Source organism: Echinops telfairi, unplaced genomic scaffold (genome assembly GCF_000313985.2).
Source record: "Echinops telfairi isolate 266 unplaced genomic scaffold, ASM31398v2 ScPeMD7_60;HRSCAF=208, whole genome shotgun sequence".
NCBI lineage: Eukaryota > Metazoa > Chordata > Mammalia > Afrosoricida > Tenrecidae > Echinops > Echinops telfairi.
The window spans coordinates 4,654,258-4,672,812 of NW_022103958.1; the positions used below are offsets into that span (position 1 = coordinate 4,654,258).

The following is an 18,555-nucleotide window of genomic DNA, read 5'->3' on the forward strand; positions in this document are numbered from 1 at the left end:
ACCAGAGCAACCCTACTTGTATTTGTTTCATGTTTTGGTGTTTTCATCCAAGATTTCATTTGGAAAAAGGTTGCTGTGCTCCAAAGCAAATAAACCCCGGGAGCCAGCCATCTGAGAAACAGGGAGAGAAAATTAGTTCATCTAGCCTCCCAGTGGAAAGAATGGCCAAATTCCATACCTGCTGGTCAGGGTGTTCTGTGAAGGTTTGAAGTGATGATCTCACAGTCACACCCATGGTATTAGGCATGTGGTGTTTTGAACAAAGAACATGGCTTCTAAATTTGAACCCGAATCCAACCCCTGGGTAACTCCTGGGGTTGGAGGACACTTAACTCTCCAAACCTGGTGCCCTGGAGTGCAAAATGGGGATTGTAATATTTACCTTTTTAAGAGTGATTTATTCTACTACTCTGGAAATATGGGACTCACCCTAAGACCACCTCTCCCAGCTTCAGGCAGGGCCCCAGGTGCCCCAGGGCAGTGGGCTGGGTTTCCTGTAGAAGCAGGCAAAAAGTCTTCACCTTGACTGACTGCCTTGAAGGCAGGGGGAGCAGTTGCCTCCCCCCCCAACTGCTTTTCTTACTGTTGATCTTCAGTCCAGGTGGATGGGTACCAGAGCTGTGACCTGGGGTCCCCTGCCTACCCTGGTCCCAGGTAAATGTGAATAGAGACAGGTGTGGGAGCCTGTCCTCCTTGATTGCCCACCAGGCCTCATGATGGTGCTACCCAAGAAAGTCTTCCTGCCTTGCATAGCGGTCAAGTCAGAGGATTTTTCACAGCAGCGTGTATGTGAGAGATGGAATCTTTTGGCTATACCTGGTTGTGGCTTAACTCTGCATGTGAAGGAAAAGACACAAACTTGAAAATGATTTGTCATCATCAGCCCAAAACAAACATGAAATTAAAATAATTACTGCAAAAAAAGTGATTTATAAGGATCAAAATTACATGTTATAAGTGATCACTACTCATACCAGTCAGTCCCAAATTCATGCTGTTGCTAACATGGTGATGTTGATGTCAATTCTTTTAGGGTGTGCCCTACCACCCCCAAATGTTTGAAGCGCTGTCATGTCAAAGATAGGCGGTCTTTTACTTACTGTGTGTACCTTGGAATAGCTAATTATCATGTTTGCTTTCGATCAATCTCTAAGCTGCTATGTATTCAGGATGCATCTGTCATTGATGAAGTAAGAAAACTTGGACTTCATTAAGTTCATTATTATTGGACATGAAGGAACCAGCATCAGAAAGGAACTTCAGGTAATGAATGGAAAGATCTGAGTTTCTTTTTTTTCTTTCCTGAGTTTCTGAACATGACCTCAGTCTTAGAAGAACATACAAGTCAACTTACGTTTTCTAGCTCTTATGTTCAGAAGGATGTCTAACTCACTTTTAACTTTATGTCTACAACTTGACCAAGATATTAAAGGAACTTTCAGGATTTCCAAAACTAACAGTGTTCATTTCGCTTTGTGCTGACTGGAGCTGGCAAGTTTCAGTTTATACTTGCTGAGCATGACCACAGTGCAGTGTTTTGTACAGATGGGCATTGAGGACCATTTGTCCAGGATCAAGAAAGAATATTTGGTTTGTAGAATTACCAGAGGAACCACACGCGACACAGTGGTTAAAGTTCTCTCTGCGGTAACCGGCAGGGTCCAAAATGGTGGCTACCAGCGTTTCCCTAAGCTCTGTGAGGAATGGCCTGTGGAAGAGACCAAGCAGGGGCGGCATTTGGGCGCTTACCTGCAGTAGCAGGTAGCACAGGCCTTTCAGGAAGGAGAGAACACGATCTCAGAGCCCGAAGCCTGTAATCAGATGTACGAGAAGTTAGCATGTCTCCATTCAAACTATTACAAACACAAGTACCCTTGCCCCAGAGACACAGCTTTAGTGGCCTGTCCTTGGGAGAGGACAAGCTCGTCTTGTCCACATACCCCTTGGAAGAATTTAAAGAAATGAATAAAAGCATGTGGAAGAAACTGCAGAAGTTTGCCCCCAAAAGTCTCCAGGAAAAGCATAAGGCCTGGGCTAGATCCTTGTCTCAGCCTGTTCCTAAGTGTGGGGACTTGTATGTTACTATCATAAATAAAACTTCCCGGCTACCCCCCGCCCCCCAAAAAAAGTGCTCTCTGCTAACCAAATGGTTGAGGGTTCCAACCCTTCTCCCTGGGAGAAAGAGAAAGCTATGGCAGTCTGACTTCATAGAGATTTAAAGATCCACAGTGACCCTATAGGTAAGATAACTGTCCCATAGGGCTTCTGAAGCGATTAGACTTTCTTGAAGTGGGCAGACACGCCAACCTTGAGGTTAGCAGCCCAACACTTAACCCACTGTGCCACCAGGCTTTTCTGAGAACCCTTCAAGGTAGTTGTACTCTGCCCTGTAAGTCCGAACCCACTTGATGGCAATGAATTTGCAGTTTTTGTATATAGAATATCAGAGCAGTGAGATTAAACTGGAAGGAAGCTAATGTGAGAGATTATTGTTTGCGTTTGTGAAGGTAGCTAGATTCTTTGTAGTTCCCTGATGTGAGGGCCATATTTGACCTCCTTCAGCTAAGCAAGGAGGAAGGAGAGCCAACTATACCACATCTGCCCAAGGAGGAGCCGTACAAGGAGAGGTCAGATGTCCCCTCAGCCTCCAACCTTTTCGCCCCATTCTAGCACCAGCGTGCCCCCCGCCCCGGCACTCAACCCCACTGAAGTTGGTAATCCCATTGCAGGGGCTACACAGAACTCACACACACAGTACTCCTGATGGTGGGAGTTTACAGGTTACAAATGTTAAGTATACAGTGTTTTTGTTTGCGGTGTCTCTTGTCAGCCATGCTGCCAGATGAGTCTCTTTCTGGTCCTCGACCTGAGCCGTGTGGGCTCCTTGACCTCTGTGCTGTTTGGGCAAGTATTACAAAGTTCCTTTAGTGCTGATAAATGTCAAAGGGCACCCCACTCTAAAAGCCAGCTTCCTCCCTGAAGGCACTCAGCTTTTCTTGTTCAGCAAGCCAGAAAGCTCTGTCTCATGGTCCACCATTGTGCTTCTGCTCTGTCTCATGGTCTTAGTGCTTCTCCTCTGCCACCTTTCCCTACATGCATCTGGGACACACTTCTTTCCTGGTGGTCGAGGGATTCTCAGTTCCTACTTCTGGAATGGTTCACTTTATGCCCAGTGGAATGGTAAAAACCAGCCCTCCATGAGAGAGCCACACACCCTATCTGCATGGTCCTACCTATCATTTGGTGGGGTTATAAAGACTCTGGATAGAAGAGGCGTGATAAGTAATTGTACTTCACTGCAGACTTTTATAGTAGCTAAAGCATGTTACAGACTGAAAGCTCTTTACAGTCAGACATCTTTTCTGTTTGTTTCTCTGTCCCCTATAGTCAGGCTTCATACAGATTATAATAGAACCTATTGTTGTTGATTCCAACTCATAGTGACCCTTTAGGACAATGTATAATTCCATATGGTTTCTGAGATGGTAAATCTTGAAGTGAGCAGATTGCCTCATCTTTTTCCCATGGAATGGCTGATGGATTTGAACTGCTGACCTGGTGGTTAACAGCCCAATGTTTGACCCACTACACCATCAGGGCTCCTTGACACATAGTATACTCAACTCAGTTCACTGCCATTAAGTCAGTTCTGACTTATGGTGACCCTTGGGAAAGACCAGAACTGCCCCTGTGGGTTTCCAAGATTGTAACTCTTTACAAGCGTAGAAAGCTTCATAATGACTCCTGTGGAGCAGCTGGTAGTTTTGAACTGCTAACCTTGTGATTTGCAGTGCAACGTATAATCCACTACACCAGGGGTCCTTGTCATACAGTATAGACCCTTCTCCCCCTCAAATATGCTAAATGGAATTAAAAAAGTCAAGGCAGTAAATAGCCATACTAGAAAATGGCAGGTGCCTAACTTTACTTAAGTTGATTGAATTCCTTCTGTTGGCACGTGGTAATGGGAAGACCTGGTAGAGGGAAAACACCAGTTTTGTAGCTTTGAATCACAACTTTACTACTTACTAGCTCTTCAATCTTGGGCAAGTAATTTCACATCGAGTTCAGTTTTTGTCTATAAAATGGAGTGAGGGAGGAGGAGACTTGAGAGAGGGACTCTAAAGCTTTAACCCCTGATGGTGGTAATAGCTCATACTCTTTGTAGAGAGGTTGGTAATTCTTAACAATCTAGTTGACATTTCTGCTGGAAAGAGGAATGACTATTTTCAGAGAAGCTTTGTTTGCTATGGCATGAACACATGGGGGTTTATTTCCCCTTGCTGTGTATTTTCTGCTGTAAAGAAATCATTTGGAATTTCTTCCTCTGTTAGGTCCGAAAGACAGTTACATGAAGAGAATTCTTTGGGGAAGGAGTAGAGAGATGAAAAGATGTCAAAAAAACAGTAGTTTCAAAGTTTGATAATTTTCTTTGAAGATATTAATGCTTTCGTGGCAATACTTTTTGACTTCATACATGTTTTCATAGTTATGTAAGGAGGATTAGGTTGAGACCACGTGAGAGGGAGATTATCCATTGACTGCTATCGTTTTATTAATTTGATTTAACTAACATTTTTATTTTGAGGTAATTGTAAGAAGTAGAATACTCTGCCCAGTTTTCCCAGTGGTACCAGCTCCAGTTGCCATTGCGTTAACTCTGGCTCCTGGTGTGTGTGTCAGTGTGTGTCAGAACAGATGGAGCTGTGCAGTTTCTCTTGATAGTGGTGGTTGTGAGAATACACACAGCAAGATGTAGACCAGCGAACCATTGCTACACATATTTTGTAATGATTGACAATTACGTACCCATTCTTACTCACCAATTATAAGTTGTTTCTTCCTAATTAATGTAAATTCATTGCCCTAAGGATTCTGTCTAATCTTTCACATCATTGTTGTCAGTTTGATCCCATGAAGATAGTTGTTAAGAGAACATACTGAAAACACATTTTTTTATTAGTGAAACTAATTTTTTTTTCTCTAATGTGTTTTTTTAAGAAGACTTCAGGGATATTTTTGGTTTAAGGTTTAGAGATTATTTCAGGGCAATAGTTTTAGGGCTTCGTTCAACCTTCATGACTCTAGGAAGTCTTAAGTCCTTGCGAATTTGAATTTCTGTGCTGCCCCCCCCCCATCTTATGGCATGAATTGTGTGGTGTCTCCCCCTCCTGCCCATAAGTTTTGTAAATTCCTGCCTTCTATGCCTGTGATTATATTCCCATTTGAGAATGGCTTGCCTATGTTATGTTAATGAGACAGAATTAGTGGAGGGTTGATTTTGAGACAATCTCTTTTGAAATATAAAGGAGATTGAACAAGCAAGCTAGAGAGGCAAGGATGGGGGAGGGGGAAATTGATGCCAAGCCACGTGGAGATCTCCAAAAACCAGGAAGCGTGCTCCAAAGAGAGAAAACCTTTCCATTAGAGCTGGCACCCTGAATTCGGACGTTTGGCTTTCCCAAACTGTGAGTAATTAAATGTTTGTTGTGGTAATTGTTATAGCAGCAGCAGATCACTAAGATAGCACTTTCGATCAGGATTTTTCTATGGAATATTTGATCAAAATGTTCAGTAATGGTAGCTGGGTCACTTGCAGTCCTGGTCTCCTGGTACAGGGAACAGTTTTCATGGAGGCAATTAGCCACCCATTCCAGTCCTCCTCTACCTGACCCACCTACCTTACTTCCAGGTGAATAGCAATCAGTTGTGTCTTGAATGGCTGCTTGTAAGCTTTTAAGACCCCAGGGACTGTGCCATGAATTGGAAGGTAGAACCCAGGCATTAAACTTGTAATTAGGCCAATTAAATGGGCTATACCATAAAGCTGTGGCCCTAAACCTCCAAACCAAGGACAAAATTCCATGAAGCTTTTGTACATAATCTACTCTTTCTTTAAACAGAATTTTTTTGGTCATCATCATGAATCCATTTGTCATAGGACTTTTGCAGTTCCATTTTTGCAGGTATACAATTTTTATAACTACAGCAATCAGCTGTGTAACCTTACCCTTAACATAATAATTCCATTGCCATTAACCTCTCTGCCCCCAGTACACTTTATTCTTTATGCCTCTGTTTTTTCTTGTGTATTTGTACAAATGAGACAACATAATATTTGTCCTCTTGTGGTTGACTTATTTTACGCAGCATGATATATTCCATTGCCATCATATTGTAGCATGTATTACGACTGAATTTATCCTACTGGCTGAGTAGTATTCCATTGTGCATAGTGTGTATATATATCGTATTTTGTGGTCCATTCATTTGTTGATGAATGGCATTTAGGGTGTCTCCATCTTTCCTTAGGGTTTCAGTCATCTTTTGAAAGAGGATTGTTAGGCCTTCTGAGATGCCTCTAGTTGGATTCATTTGTACCTCTGCTCTTTCATGTCTCCAGTCTTTTATCTTTCTGTTAGTGACTAAGCGTGGTCACTGCCTGCACCACCCAGGGACTCCCCATTGCCCCTCCCCACCACCAGTAGTAACGGACCATAGAACAATGTAAATCAGAGAACACTATCACGACAGGAAATTGGTAGTCAAGATTCAAAACATTTCTATGACTGTAAGGTTTCCTCTTGATGCCTTTTAAAGCTACCCCTGAAGCAATCATCTGGAGACTGCAGTGAATACAGTTGCAGGATTGCAGTGAGCTTTTGTCCACAGAGTCTTGGGAGAATGCTCAAGTAGGGAAGGTGGCCCCCTCGCCACTCTCTTCCACCCCCATTTTTAACCTCTGGAAACCAACACTGCTTTCCGTTTGCCATGTTAATGTTATATATAAAAGGAATCATGTGGTATGGAACCTTTTGGATTGGCCTTTTTCACTCAGCTGAGTTGTATCAGTAGTTCTTCCTTTTTTAAAAATTGCCGATTTCGTTTCACAATTTGTTCGAGTATTTACTCGTTGAAGGATAGCTGGAGTTTCCCCTCCCCTGGTTCTTGGCTGTTATGAATGAATTGTCTATGAACATTTCCATACAAATTTCTCTTTGTAAGTTTTTCTTTCTCTGGGATAGACACTCGAGTGCCGTGTGTGGATCATATGATTTATATTGCTTTTTTAAAAGAAAAATTTAAAGAGAAAATAACCAATTAAATGATTCTTATTCAGAGTACTCAAGACCCATACATTTAAAAATTTAATTTTAGAATATATATATTTTTTTCATGGTAGCATGCTCACCTGAGCCCCGCTTGGTGGTCCTCATGGGGAGAGCCCGAGAGCGAGAGCAGGAGAGGCCAACTTTATTGCTAACCAAGGGTTATTAATTTTAGAATATTTTCTTCATTATTGTTAATATACTTCTTTCCCTAATCTCTCCTGCCATAACCCTAAGACATTCTTAAAATCTAGTTATTGTCTCTATAGCTTTATCTATCCTGGATTTTATAGAAAGAACATTATACCAAAAAAAGAAAAAAAAGAAAATGACACCAAGAAAAAAGCCCAACAACAATAACAAAATAAAATAGCAGGAGCCCTGGTGGCCTAGTGGTTAAATGTTGGGCTGCTAGCCACCAAAGTTAGTAGTTCAGAATCACTAGCTGCTCTGTAGGAACATGACTGGGCTTTCTACAAAATAAAATAGAAAGCCTCAATCCGAAAGAAAGCAAAAAATAATAAAAACTTAAAAAGTGGACCAAAAGAGAAAAAAAAACATGTTAAAATTTAACCTAACATTAATTCATTTTTTGGTATACTCTGAGGGCAAGACTATTCACATCCCTGGTCAGTGGTCTGAGGGATTTAAATAAAGACTTAATCCCTATGGGGATTCTGCAAATTAATTTTGGGCTTTCATTGTCATCCTTAGCCATTTACAAATAGGTGTCCAGAATTTAAACTCATAATACATTTCCCTTTCTGATCTTGGATTTTATTATGTATAATCCTTGGATCACACAGGCTGCTATACTCCCTTGTGTGTGGGCTTAGCTGACCCCTCACTTAGTGTATATTGCTTAATATGTAGTCTTAAAATAAAACTTAATATTAAAAAAATAAATAAATAAAACTTATTGACTTTGATTTCTGGGGTTTGGCTCTATGATCAAAGCAGTAATGATACACTATAGTTTTCCTTGTCTCTTTCATCTGATGATCTGTGTCTGTGTTACAAATATTAATTAGCACTCACACCCCATGAGAAGGCAAGTAATGATAGCTCCATTGAAGTAGGTTGAGGCATGTACATCATGGGGCTTGCTTAAGGTTATGGCATGAGTCACAATATCCTGACTCAAACTCATTCATCTTTCTTTCATCTCTTTGTTTCCCAAATTGACTCTGTGTTTGTGATCTTGTAGATTTGTGGCTCTGAAAAGATTGTTTTTTTCTTTGTGTATCTGAGGTTTAGTGCTTAACTATAGAAGCAGAATATTATAGTGGTCAGAACATGTGGTTTGATATCAGTTCCGGTTTTGAATCTTTGTTGCTCTTGGGCACATCTCTTTCTCTAAGCCTAAGTATCTTGATTTGAGAAACGGGGACAAGGATAGTACCTAATTCCATAGCATTGTTACCAGGAATAAATGAGATAATATATGGAAAAGTGATGTTTGCTTTTTTGCCAGTTGTGTAGCAAATATGCAATGAATATTAGAGAAAAGTGTGACTTTAAAATTGTCTGTTAGTCTATCCCTTGACTTTATCAGTTGATAATAATTAAATATTGGTATTCTTCTGCCATGTACATAGAAAGATTTCAGATTGCCGCTGATTTTGAAATGTGGATGGTTTCTTTGAATGCTATAAAATTACGTAGGACTAAGAAGTAATACTGAATTGTATTCTCTGTATAGAAATATTCAAACGTTTCTCCTCAGTATATATTTTCATTGGCTCATAATCCTAGAAAAATAGGAAATGATCCTAAATGTTTGATTTCCTTCTTTAATTTGCAAGCCTTCTCCCCAAAGTAGGATCCATCTCTTGATTTGGAATTCAGGCCAAGAACCTCGGGATATTCTTAATTCCTTTTCCTGTTATGTTCCCAATATGATGAATTTATAAGTTGCTTTACTGTTTCTCCAAAATATATCCTGAACTTGACTACTCGAGTCCTCTCCTATATTATCATAACCCTGACCCAGATTCCCATAATGCCATTTCCCTTGCTTAAATTCTCTGCTAGCAACTCTTTACACTATTATAATCCAAATTTTTACCTTATCCTTCTGGTATCCACCTGGCTTCTCTGTTCTCTCCCTTATTGCTTGTATTGTTTTATAAACTCACCTGATAATGACCTTGCTCCTTTCTTTTTAGAATATGTGTGTGTGTGTGTAAAATCTTTTTAAAAAATCATTTTATTGGGGCTTATACAACTCTTATCACAATCTGCACATCAGTTGTGTAAAGCACACATACATTCGTTGCCCTCATCATTCTCAAAACTCGTTTTCCGCTTGGGCTCCTGGAATCAGCTCCTCATTTGTAAAAATCTTTTCTCAAGGCTTCCACCTCAAGATGCAGGCCTCAAATGCCATCAAAGACGCTTTCTCTGAGCATCCTTGAAAGGTGTATTTCTTTCCATCACTCTCTCATCACATCATCTCTTTTATGTTCTTACTTGTATTTATCAGTATCTGAAATTAAGTTGTTACCATCCAGTTGTTTCCAACTCATAACCCCCCTCTAGGACAGAGTGGAACTGTCCCTATTGATTTCTGAGACTAACCCTGTACAGGACTAGAAAGCCTCATTTTTCTCCCCCAGAGCTGCTGATGGTTTTGAACTGCTCACCTTTTGGTTAGCATCCCAGCATGTAACCACTACACTAAAGAACTATTAATGTTAACTTGCATAAGTAATCCATAACCTTCTTCAGTGCAGAAGGTGCCCTCAGTGCCTGCCACGGTGCGTGAGTGCAGAGTACGTACTTGGCTGTTCAGTAAGTGCTCCTTGGCTCCCTGCCATTGCTTTTGTATCCCCCGTCTTTTAAGTGTTCTTTATTTGGAAAATTAGGAAGCTGGAATCCAACTTATAGTCAGAGCATTAATGACTAGATTTTTAAATCCAATGCCTTGTTTTGATTGGCAAGGTAGAGGGCATCTGGACTTTTTAGCTTAGAACTCTGCATTTAATAATTTGATTTCGCCCTTTCTTGAAGCCTGGAGGGAAAGTTTTCTTTTCCCTATTCTAGTCAGCCAAGAGCTTGACCTGGGCTGACTCTTAAGATTGGGGAACATTGAGCACACAGTATCTGCGGAGCCAAGGGCTGGGAGTCAAGCGCGATACGCTCTGAAGGAAAAACCCGAATTCAAATCCTGCTTTGACTACTGACTCATCTTGTGAACCAAGATTGATTTTTTTTTAAACCTCTTCCCAGTTTCGTTTTTTTATTTTGTTTGGTGAGTGATTCCATCTGTCCTTGGGCTTGTTCGGATTCCTGGGTTAATGTTCCCAACGCTTTTCCAACTGTTGTCAGGGCTCCAGGGGTTTCCCGGAAGTAGCAGGGGCAAGGTGCTGCTCCAGGGAGGAGGGCTAGACTCTCTGTCCCCACCTAGAAAGGTGGCATCCTTCTGGATGTGAAACCAGCTGACTTCAGCCTCAGTGTTGTTGGTTGATGAAGGTATGTTGTTGCCAAAGTCATTAGGCCTGTTTGTCTGAGGCAGCTGGTTTCAGTTCCCATTTCTGGGGTTGGGCTGTTTTTGCCTCTGTGAAATTTCTTTCAGGAAAAGTGGCTGCTTGTTTTTTACATACCGCTAGGCCTTGCTGGTTCTGCACACGTAAGGGTGGCTAGTCTTCATGATCACTTTCCCAGGTCTTTGGATGGCTCGGAACTCAGCAGTCAAGCTTCAGCTTCTTGGTTCTCTGGTTTCCTCTTTGCTCTTCCTTGAATGTTCAGGAGTTCTTGGTAGACTGTTTTTCCCTAGGATAGTTTGTAGATAAGTGTTCATTTCTTATTTTCTTCTGATTGTGAAAGTGGGACTAAAGAAGATGGCTGTCTCAAACTTGAGTCTCACGGCTTTCTCATTCCAGTGTTGATCACACTTTCTTTTTGAGCAAAACCTTTCTCGTGTCTTAGACTTTGGGCTGCGTCATTGTGAGCTACTGCAGGGAGCCGAGGAGGCAAAATCTGTAGCAAACAGTGTGTGCCTTCCTCTCCTTTATTATAATATGAGTAGATAGGATTTATTTAGTTTCATACCTTGAAAACATTTTTTTAAGTTGTTAGCCCATTCATGACACACACTGTAGAGGTCTGCCTTATTCTAATACTATGTTAGAAAACGTTGGGAGGTAGGGATGGAGATAAGAACCAAAGAAAGTTTACACTGCTTGCTTAACTCTTTAGAGATTTGGGCTGGCAATCTTTGTACCAGGTACTAGATTTAATATTCCCTCTTAGACTTTCTAGATCCAGATCAAGTGGATGTTAGAATCTTTGTAATTTTGAGCACAAATGCTGTGCATATCTTCAGTAAGATGCAGCTTCTATTAGCCTTTTATTTGGGGGCTTTTGACAGCTTCTTATAAAGGAATTGTGTATCATTTTGATTGTGTTGGCCTTGGTTCTATTGTCTTATGATTTGCTGTCTGTTTGTCACTGATTACTTAGAGGTCTTCACTGATTGAACTCTGTGAACTACTAGTCCTTTTGCACTCCTTCTCTTTTCTGTCAGGATGGTAGCTGCCAGACTTCTTCTTATGAATCCCTACTTGCTGTGCACTGTGGCTATTGTTGGTTCCTAACTTGGCTTCTGCTTTGAAAAGTAGTCATCTTGCCTGGAGTTTTTGTAACTTTTTTTCCCTAAGGCATCGCAAGGACTTTATTCCTTGAAGGGTATGCATCATACGTTATTTATACCAGGGAAAACTTGAAATTCAGCAGGACTCTGAATTGTCAGTACTTATGCACCAGCCCAGTGAGTTTAAAAAACAAAAACAAATACCAGTCTTCAACACCGTCTACCTCTTCGTTTTAGCTTTATCTATTAAATCACGATGTTCTAATTACAGACTTGTTTTACATCCCTCTCCCTCAAATTGTAGGATCAACTTTCTCGGATTGTAAATTAAGGTGACATCCATCATTCATCTATTGTTTTGTCCTGTGGAAGCTTGTGTATGTATGTATTCCTGTGATGCTGGAAGTTATGCTACTAATACTGCAAATGACAGCAGGGCCCATCTGAGTGGACAGGTTTCAGCAGAGTTTCCAGACTAACACAGATTAGGAAGGAGGACCTGGTGACCTATTCCCCCCCCCCCCCCAAAAGAAAACCAGTGAAAATATTGTAACAGTGGAATATTATCTGATATAGTGCTGGAGGTTGAGTCCGTAGATTAGAAGGCACTCAAATATGACTGGGGAAGAGCTGCCTCTTCAAATTAGTGTTGACCTTAATGATGTGGATGGAGTAAAGCTTTTGAAACCTTTATGAGAAGAAGCACTTATAAATATCTATTAGTAACTGACTGTGGAATGTGTGAAATAGGAGTCTAGGAAAATTAGAAGTCATTAAATGTGAAATGGAACACACTGAAATAAATATTGTAGGCATTATTGAGCAGGAATGGACTGCTATTGACCATTTTGAATCAGATAGTTACATGGTCTACTCTGCCGGGAATGACAAATTGAAGAGGAGTGGCATTGCATTTATTGTCCAGAGAACGAGTCAAGATCTGTCCTGAAATACAGTTTCTGTCAGTGATAGGATAATATTCATGTGCCCATCAAGAAGACTGTCATTCAGATTTACACACCAACCACTAATGCCAAAGATGAAGAAATTGAAGCTTTTAAAAAACTTATGTAGTCTGAAGTTAATTGAATATGACGTTAAGATGCATTAATAATTATTGTGATGGGAATGTGAAAGTGGGGAACAAAGAAGGAGGATTGGTAGTTGGAAACTATGACTTTGTAATAGAAATGGCACAAGAGAACGCATGATAGAATTTTGCAAGAGCAACAACTTATTCATTGCAAATATCTTTTTTTCAACAACATAAATGGCAACTATGCACATGCATCTTAACTCATTTGGATTCATAGGAATCAAGTTGACCACATCTGTGGGAAGAGACCATGGAGAAGCTCATTATCATCAGTTAGGACAAGACCAGGGGCTGTGGTTGCAGAACAAATCGTTACTTACATGTCAGTCCAACTTAAAGCTGAAGAAAATGAAAATTCATGAGATCCAAATTAGGACGTTGAGTATATCCTACCTCAGTTTAGAGATTATCTCAAGACTAGATTTCACATATTGGACACTAATGATTAAAGACCAGATGAGTTGTAGAGCCACTGCAAAGAAATACACACAAAAAGTCCAGAGCGATGTTGAGGCTTGCTCTTAAATGGAGAGTAGCTAAAATGAAAGGAAGAAGCAATGAGGTAAAGAGCTGAACACAAATTGTCAAGGAGTAGCTTGAGAAGAAAAAGTATTATAATGAAATGTGCATATACCTGGAATCAGAAAACCAAAAGGGAAGAACATGCTTGGCATTTCCAAGGTGCAAGAACTGAAGAAAGAAAATTAAGACTTGAGTTGCAATACTGAAGGAATCTCTGGGAAAAATATTAAATGATACAGGAAGAAGCATCAAAGGAAGGTGGGAGGAATGCATAAGTTACTGTGCCAAATGGAATTGGTTGGCATTTAATCATTTCAGAAGGTAGCATATGATTTAGAACCGATGGCATTAAAGGAAGAAGTCCAAGTTGTACGGAAGATATTGACACAAATCAAGGCTCAAGGAATTGACAGTGTACTGATTGAGATCTTTCAACAAACCCATATAATGACTTGTTTTATGCTGAAAGGAACTACTTGACCAATCGACTGGTAGAGATACTGGTAGAGATCCTTGCGTGTGTCCATTCCAAAGAAAGGCGATCCACAGTATGCAGGGATTATAGAACGACATCACTAATATCACATGTAAGTACATTTTTGCTGAAAATAGTTAAAAATGGTTACAGGTACATGAACAGGAAACTTCAAGCAGGGTTCAGAAGAGGATGTGGAACAAGGGATACATCTTTGCTGATGATTGAATCTTGAGTGAAAACAGAATAACGAAACAATGTTTTTTTCCCTGTGTTTTATTTACTGTGCAAAGGCATTCAACTGAGTGGATCATAACAAAATATTAGTAACATTGAGGACAATGGGAATTTTGGAACACTTAATTGTGCTCATTCAGAATCTGTCCATAGGCCAAGATTCAGTCATTTGACTAGAATAAGGGGATATTGCATAGTTTAAAGTCAGGGTTGAAATATGCATCAGAGTTATAGCCTTTCATCATATTTATTCTATCAGTATGCTGAACAAATAGTCTGAGAATGTGAACTGTATGAAAAAGTGTAGGGCATCAAGAGTAGAGGAAGATGAAGTTTAGGGCATCAGGAGTAGAGGAAGATTTTATTAGCAACCTGTGGTATGCAGATGATGCAACCTTGCTTTCCAAAAGCCAAGAAGACTTGAAACATTTATTGATGAAGACCAAGGACAACAAACAGCCTTCAGTATTGTGTTAGTCTGGGTAGACTAGAGAAACAAATCCATAGACATACATATGTGTATATGAAAGAGATTTATATACAAGAGCAATTAAACATTGAGAAAACATCCCAGCCCAGTCCAGATCAAGTCCATAAGTCCAATATTAGCCCACATGTCCAATACCAATCTATAAAGTCCTCTTCAGACTCATGAAACACATGCAATGACGCCGAATGTAGAAGATCACAGGCCAGAGGGTAGAGAGTCTCTGGATCCAGTGGCATTGGAAACATCTCAGCACTGGCAGGGGGCTCTGCATGGCTTCTCCAGCACCCAGGGCTGCATCAGGGTGGGCCCAGGTGTTTTGTCAGCTGCTATGTCTCCCAGGGTGTGAGCAGAGAGAGAGAAGTGTCTTTCGCCTCCAAGGAGGAAGTACTGGATTTCCCAGAATCCTTAGGGGAAGGCTGTGCCCACACAGAAGCCTCATTGGCTATGACCTGATTGACAGGCAAGACTCCACCCCTACATGCGTAATCCTTAAATTGACAATTATATAACTACCACAACAGAGAAAACAAAAATCTTCACAAGCAGACTAGCAAGCAGCATCATGATAAAAGAAGATGGAGGGTTTAATTTTATTTGATTGAATATGAAGGGTTTAATTTTACTTGATTATTTTTGTCATTTTTTAAAATAATTTTATTAGGGGCTCATACAACTCTTATCACAATCCATACACACATCAATTGTGTAGAGCGCATTTGTACATTCATTGCCCTCATCATTCTCAAAATGTTTCCTCTCCACTTAAACCCCTGGCATGAGGTCCTCATTTTTCCCCTCCCTCCCCGTATTTTTGTCATTTTTATGAAGCGGTAGGTTTGGTTTGTAGAATAAATGGGCTCTATGATATTGTTTCATTCAGTAACTTTTCCATTTCAAAGAGCTATATCTGGTTAAAAACTATGTAAGAATTGCTTAGAAAGGAGAGTGAGAGGCCTCTCTCCCTTCACCATCATTTCATGTATTGTGTGTTGTTAGGTGCGGCCATAGCCTTATACACAATAGAGCAAAGCACTGCACCGTCCTCGCCATTGTTCTCGTGCTTGAGGTCATCGTTGTCGTCGTGTGGTGTCCATCCATTTCCTTGAGGGTTTTCCTCTTTTTTGGTGTCCCTATACTTTACCAAGTGTAATGCCTTTCTCCAGGGACTGGTCTTTCCTGACAACATATCCAGAGTATGTAAGATAGTCTCTCCACCCTTGCTTCTAAGGAGCATTCTGCTTGTACTTCGTGCCCTTATAGCCGTCCATGGTACTTTTTTTTCTCCTTGCAACATGCCTCTCCAGCACCACAATTCAAATGCATCTATTCTTCTTTGGTCTTCCTTAATCAGTGTCCAACTTTCACATGCATATGAGGCAATGAAGAATACCACAGTTTTAGTCAGGCACACCTTTGTCCACTTTAGTAACATCCTTACTTTTCAGTACTCTTAAAGAGGTCTTGTGCAGCAGATTTACCTAATGCAACTCATCTTTTCATCTCTTGACCGCTGTTTCCATGAACATTGATTGTGGATCCAAGCAAGACAAAATCCTCGACAACTTCAAACTTTTTCCATTTATTATGATGTTACCTACTGGTCCAGTTGTGAGGCTTTTGAGTCATAATGTAATCAGTCCAAAACTGCTATCCTTCATCAGCAAATGCTTCAAGTCCTCCTTACTTTCAGCAAGCAAAGCTGTGTTATCTGTATATCAAAGGTTGTTAATAAGCTTTCTCCAATTCTGATGCAACATTCTTCATATAACCCAGATTCTCTGACAGTTTGCTCTGCATATAGATTGAATAAGTATGGTCAGAGGATACAACCCTGGCACACACCTTTCCTGATTTTAAACTATGCCCTGTTCTCTTTGCACAACTGCCTCACGATCCATGTTCAAGTTCTCCAGCAGCACAAACAAGTGCTTTGGAATTCCCTTTCTTATCAAGGTTATCCATAGTTTGTTTCGATTCACATAGTCAAATGCTTTCACATAGTTAGGAAAAGACAAGTAAACGTCTTTGTGGCATTCTTGCTTTCAAAGAGATTCTCTGCTAAAATTAATCCGAGGTCAGCAATGATGTCCTCCCTTGTTTCACCTCCTTTTCTGAATCTGGCCTGAACTTGTGGCAGCTTCTCTGTCAATGTACTGCTGCAACCATTGTTGTTGAATGATCTTCAGAAAAATTTCACTTGCATGTGATATCAGTGATAATTGTTCTATAATTGAGCACTCTGTTGGGTCACCTCTCTTTGGAATGGGCACAGCTATGGATCTCTCCCAGTCAATTGGCCAAATTGCTGTCTTCCAAGTTTCCTGTCAGACAAGTGAGTGCTTCCAGTGCTTCAGCTTGTTGAAACATTTCAGTTGGTGTCCATCAATTCCCGGAGCACTGTTTCACTGCAGCTTGAGCTTCTTTGTTCAACACCACTGATGCTTGCTCATATGCTGCCTTCTGAAATGGTGGAGTGTTGACTAATTCTTTTTGGTACAGTGACCCTGTGTATTCTGTCTATCTTCTTTTGGTACGTCTTACTTCATTCCATATTTATAGAAAATTATGAAAACAAAGTGGATGTCAGAAGAGACTAGATTGCTACTTTGAAGCTTGAATTTTGTCTTTCGTTCTTTAGTTTAAGGTGTGCTGAGTGTTTTCTTCCTGGTTGTCTAACCCGAGGTCTTTGTACATTTCATTATATTTGGCTTTGTTTTCTTGAGTTGTCCTTTGAAATTTTCTATTCAGTTCTTTGACTTCATCATTTCTTTCATTTGCTTCAGCTACTCTGTGATGAAGTTTCTTCTTTTTTTTTTTTTTGTTTAACATTTTATTAGGGGCTCATACAACTGTTTTCCCAATCCATACACACATCAGTTGTGTAAAGCACATTTGTACATCGTTTCTCTCTCTTTTTTTTTTTTTTTAACATTTTATTAGGGGCTCATACAACTGTTTTCCCAATCCATACACACATCAATTGTGTAAAGCGCATTTGTACATCGTTTCTCAAAACATTTTCTCTCCATTTAAACCCCCGACATTAGGTCCTCATTTTTCCCCTCCCTCCCCGCTCCCCGTGTACATCGTTTCTCAAAACATTTTCTCTCCACTTAAACCCCCGACATTAGGTCCTCATTTTTCCCCTCCCTCTCTGCTCCCCCCTCCCTCATGAGCCCTTGATAGTATAGTATATAAATGGGTATTTTGTCATATCTTGCCCTGTCCGACGTCTCCCTTCACCCACTTTTCGGTTGTCTGTCCCCCAGGGAGGAGGTCACACACAGTTCCATGTAATCGGTTCCCTCTTTCCTACCCATTCTCCCTTTACCCTCCCTGCTTTGCCACTCACACCACTGGTCCTATAGGGCTCATCCGTCCTGGATTCCCTGTATTTTCAGTTCCTATCTGTACCAGTGTACCTCCTCTGGTCTAGCCAGACTTGCAAGATCGAATTCGAGTCATGGTAGTGGGAGCGGGGAGGAAACATTTAGGAACTAGAGGAAAGTTGTATTTCTCATCATTGTTACATCGCACCCTGACTGGCTCATCTCCTCCCCGAGACCCCTCTGTGATGAAGTTTCTTCTGACGTCCACTTTGATCTTTTCTTTCTTTTTAACTAGCTTTTGCTTTCTTCATGAATGATGTCCATGATGTCCTCCCACAACTCATCAGATCTTCTTGTCATTAGTGTTTAATGCAGCAAATCTGTTCTTGAGTGGCATAGACTCAAGGTCATATTTTGGCTTTCCTGGATTTGTTTTAATTTTCTTTTTAGTCATTTTATTGAGAGCTCTTACAATGCTCATTACAATCCGTACATCAGTTGTATCAGGCATATTTGTACATATCTTGCTATCATTCTTTTCTAGACGATTTGTTTTAATTTTCTTCAGCTTTAACCTGAACTTAAAAGAGTGATTGATTGATGGTCTGTTCCACAGCAAGCCCCTGGCCTGGTTTTGTTTTTTTTTGAGCTGGCCTGTTTTTAGCTTTTGATATTGAGCTTCTGTATCTTCTCTTCCCACAGA

At 40.5% G+C, this 18,555-nt stretch overlaps 1 protein-coding gene and 1 pseudogene across 8 annotated transcripts in view; both read left to right on the top strand.

Moving 5' to 3' along the window:
* Positions 1-18,555, top strand: part of AMBRA1 (autophagy and beclin 1 regulator 1) — a 183,384-nt gene that overhangs the window by 13,588 nt on the left and 151,241 nt on the right. The gene's annotated exons all lie outside the window — the stretch shown is intronic.
* LOC101657946 lies at positions 1,232-2,670 on the top strand (annotated as a pseudogene).